General features: G+C 44.5%; 1 pseudogene; it reads right to left on the bottom strand.

The window, feature by feature from the left end:
* Window positions 1-799: 799 nt before the first annotated feature.
* LOC116889228 lies at window positions 800-1,934 on the bottom strand (annotated as a pseudogene).
* Between the last annotated feature and the right edge of the window lie 2,871 nt (window positions 1,935-4,805).

The raw sequence follows: 4,805 nt of genomic DNA, 5'->3' as shown, positions 1-4,805 counted from the left end.
AGTACATCATAGCAATATTTGGTGAGCAGCATTTCAGTTCATGTACATCTATTTAGTTGCCTATTGTAATGTATTCCACAATAATTTATACTTAGCTTTCAGGAAAATGTCATGTTCCTCATATCGTCTCTATGTCATTTATATCTTAGATAGTATGTTATTCTCTTACTATCTTAGATAGTACGTAGCTGCCTCTAGACTGCAATTATTCATTGTCAGTGTCTATATTTTGTTTTTTTCTACTAGATCCAGTGCTACTGGAGAAACTTACAGAGAACCAATGCATAATTAATCCTTGAAGAAAATAATAAATTAATAGAGCACTATAATTTACTTTCTTACAAATTTGAGTAGTCATCAAGTCCAACTTTATTTCATGTAACATTATACAAAAAAAAATAAAGTAAGAAACTAACAATCACATTCATATAGAAACCTTTCCAAAGTAACAATAGTAACTTTCCCACTTCACTGTTCTTTCACCACTGTATGATATCACACTGCTGTGAAAATCCCTTCTCCAATGCGATGTTATACAATGTTTAATAAAAACAATTTAAGGTTTTCCAGTTTGTTGCAAAATAACAAAACTGACAAATGACAGTTACCTCTTTATGCACTTAACAGAAAGCAAGGCTCAAAGCACTGTTTAGTTAAAAAAAATTGAAAAATAACAATAGTAGCCTCCATTCTACTAATGTACAACAGGCCAAGAATGTATACATACTGGTTCTGAAATGCTATGAACTCTACTGATTAGGAGCCTGACTGTTCTTCAAACATTACAGAACAGACTCAATTACATGTTAGAGGACTTATGGGATAGGACCTTGGAATCAACAGCCTTGCCTTGAACTCTTCTTCTTGGTATCCTCTGCCTGATCTCTAAGAGCCAACTGATAGAGATTAGGGAAGGCACTAGGGACAGTGCCATTGACCTTAGCTAAAACTTCCAGGACTTTCATCTTGGTGGTTTCAGCATGGGCTCTGGGTCCCCACAGGAACTCATAGCTCGGGGGATCACTGCCAGGTACCTGGCGGTACGCCAGGTAATTTTCCTGCACTAGATCTGTTATAAATGCCTCAGGCTCTCCAAAGATTAAGTGCTTCTTCCCAGCATATACCCCTACTCCATTCAGAAATTGCCAGACCTCTTGCACAGTGGCACGGTTACCCTTCATGAAGATCACACCTAGGATGGACATCAGGAGACCTGTCTTGGGCAACCCCCAATTACTACTCAAACTTCCCTCAGTGGAAAGACCCAGTTTGCCCACCAGCAAATAGGATTGAGTGCTGGCATCTATTTCCTTCAATTCAAGACCGAAGACTAACTCTAGGCGTGCAGAAGTTCTCCGGAGGATCTCAGAGAAATGTTCCTTATACTTCTTGTTGACTACTGCCAGCATTTCACTCTTTGTAACTGCTTCTTTCATCTTAAATTTATCTAGCAGGAATTCTATCAGCACACTAGCCTTCCTCGTGATAGGATCTTTAAGTGTGTGCTGAACAGAAGCCCCTGCCTGGGTGCCATCTGAACTTTTCTGATCAGCAAAACCAGCAGCACTCCTAACACTACCAGAGCCTGTGCAGGACGACTCCTGCACCAAAAAGCATCCAGGGGCTTTCACACCTGAGGAGCAGAACCACCAGGAAGCTGGAGCCAACGCTCTCGTCAACAGAAGACCCTGCTTTCTCTGCAGTGGGCTGAACTTCTGGGACCTCCCTGCGTGCCTGCTGTCGTTTTGCCCGGGAGCGGTTCTTACTCTTTTGACCCCTAGGCATGATGACTGGGCTCAAGGCTGAAGTAGCAGAGCTGACAGGCAGGAATCTGGAAGGATAAGAGTGATAACCTGTAAGCATCACAGTACTACCAGGTAGAGAATACCTTGGATTTAATGAAGACCTGTTTTTGCAGCTTTCCAGGAGAACATCTTTCTAGGAACATACCAGGATTCCCGTACTCGTGGATCAACCTCTTTTCTGCAAACCCTGTGGAAGAAATTAAAACTGGTTAGGCCACTGCATAAAAGTCTAGTTTCAGGCTTCCAAGAGGAGGTTAGGTTTTTCAGTATGTTCACTTGGAAGTGCTAAGCAGACAGATGAACTTAGGCCACCATGCAGGGGCAGAGACCTGTATCCACATAAACCCACTTAAACTGCCATGAAGGGGTGTAGGTCTGTGCAAAAAGACCCAATTAAGTTCCATGCAGAGGCAGAGACCTGCGCCCATATAACACCACTAGGGCCCAGACAAAGACAGAGGCTTTGGAGAGAGAGAGAGAGAGAGAGAGAGAGAGAGAGAGAGAGAGAGAGAGAGAGAGAGAGAGAGAGACTTTCTAGACTGCCACTTGCCACATACCAAGGAGGCCATCATACAGGAACATAGACCTATGCTCTGACAAACCAAATTAGCCAGCTAGAAAGGGAAAAAGGCCTATACAAATAAATATTAAGGACACCATACAAGGACAGAGGCCAGTACAGACAGACCCACTAAGGCCACCATGCAGTAACAGAGATCTGTGCCCAAACAAAACCACATAGGGTTCCACACAGACAATGGAGAGGACACTGTAGACAGACCCACATAGACCACATCACAGAGCAGAGGCCTCTGCTCTGACAAACACAATTATCCTGATAGAAAGGGGTGGAGGCCTGTAGAAACAGAATAAATAAGGCCAACATACAGGTGCAGACACCTTAGAGACAAACCAGGGGCCACAAAACAGGGGCAGAGAAGACTTGTGCCCTTACAAACACAGCCTGCTAGAAAGGAGCAGGGGCCTATGTAAATGTACCCACTATGGTCACCATGCAGGGACAAAGACCTCTACTCATACAACATAGTTTGGGCACCAGATGCAAAACAAGGACTATAGAGACAGACCCACTAAGGCTACCATAAAGAGGCAGACCTGTATCAACAAAACCAATTATCCCTTTCTAAAAAGGGCAGAGTCCTATGCAGATATACCAAGGCCACCATATAGGGCAGAGACTTGCCTTCACATACCTAGGCAACAACAAGAGGTGGTTAGTGACGCCTGTGCAGAAAAAACCACTAAAGCCTGCTACTGGTGTGGGGGAGACCTGTGCCCATACACACCTAGTTAGGCAGTCAGACTTAGCAGGTGGGTGGATATAGACTCAACAAAGGCTAACATACAGGGGCAGAGACCTTTGTCTGTATACATGCAATTAGGCCACCAGAGGCTGAGATTTGGCAAGGCCTATGCAGACAAACACACTAAGGACACAAGACAGTAGTAGAGACTTGTGCTCATATAGCCAGTTAGGCCTTCACAGGGCAGGGCTTAGAGACCAACCCACTAAGGCCTAACATAACAGGGCAGTGACATACGCTGTGAAAAAACAAATTAGCGCCTGAAAGGTACAGGAATCCTGTGCGGGGGAGACCCAAGTGGCCACCAAACACGGCACAGACCCATATCTGTATTCAAAAATTAGGCAGTCAGACATGGGTGAGGAAAGCCTGTGTAAAATAGACGCACAAGGCTACTATATAGGACAGAAACTTTTGCCCATTCAACATAATTAAGTCTCCAGACAGGGGCAGGGCCACTAGAGACAGACCCATTAAGGCCAACACTCAGGGGCTGAGAAACTTTAGCGCATACAACACAGGTAGGCCTTCAGAAAGGGCAGGGCTTGTAGAGATAGACCCACTAAAGCCAGCATACAGCAGCAGAGATATGTGATCTGAAAAACTGAATTACTCTTCTCAAAACGGGGGAGCCTGTGCAGAAATACCAACCAAGGCCACCATACAGAGTACATGCTCAAAAACCTGTGCCTATAAATACCCAATTAGACTACCAGAGCAGTAGGGGAATGGGAAGCCTGTGCTGGTAGACCCACCAAGGCCAACACACAGGGGCACAGAGCTATGCCTGTACGCAAACTATAAGACCATTTGAGGAGTTGGTAGGTAAGGTCTCTGTGAATAGACCCACGAAAGCCACCATAGAGGGGCAGACACCTTGCCAATAAAACATACTTAGGCTTCATAACAGGGGCAGGTCCTGTAGAGACAGACAAACTACAGCTACTATACAGGGTGGAGCCTTAGGCTGTCATAAAGCCAATTAGTACCCTTAACAGGATGGAGTCGGGGCTGGGATTTAGCTCACGGGTAGAGCGCTTACTAGGAAGCGCAAGGCCCTGGGTTAGGTCCCCAGCTCCGAAAAAAAGAACCAAAAAAAAAAAAAAAAAAAAAAAAAACAGGATGAGTCTCTGTGAATACAGACACAGGAAAACCACCATGTAAGGGTGGAATCCAATGCCTGTAAAAATCTATGAGGTCACTTCAGGAGATGGTTAACAATGTCTTTGTAAATAGACACACAAGGCCACTGGAAACGGGTGGAGAATTTTGCCCATACAAACCACTAGGCTTAAAGAGGGGAATGGCCTGTAGAGACAGACCAACTAAGAACACCATAGAGGGGTAGGGTTTTGTACACTCACAAATGTTCTCACTCCACTCGATAAAAAAAGAATCCTGTGAATAGAGACCCAACAGAGACAACATACAGGGGTAGAAAACAATGCCTGTACAAAACTGTTATGTCACTTCAGAAGCCAAATCCTGAGGTCTCTGTGATTAGACCCACAAAGGCAACCATATAGGGGCAAAATATTTGTCCATAAAAATCATTAGCCTACTGACAGTGACAAGCCTGTAGAGACAGACCCACTTAAGGCCACCATACAGGGATAGAAACTTGTGCTCCTGCAAACCCTCCTAACCACTCTCAAAAACAATGGAATCCTATAAA

The sequence above is a fragment of the Rattus rattus genome, chromosome X (genome assembly GCF_011064425.1).
Source record: "Rattus rattus isolate New Zealand chromosome X, Rrattus_CSIRO_v1, whole genome shotgun sequence".
Classification (NCBI taxonomy): Eukaryota; Metazoa; Chordata; class Mammalia; order Rodentia; family Muridae; genus Rattus; species Rattus rattus.
The sequence above is the reverse complement of the archived record's forward strand: the minus strand, read 5'-3'. Positions and strand labels throughout refer to the sequence as shown.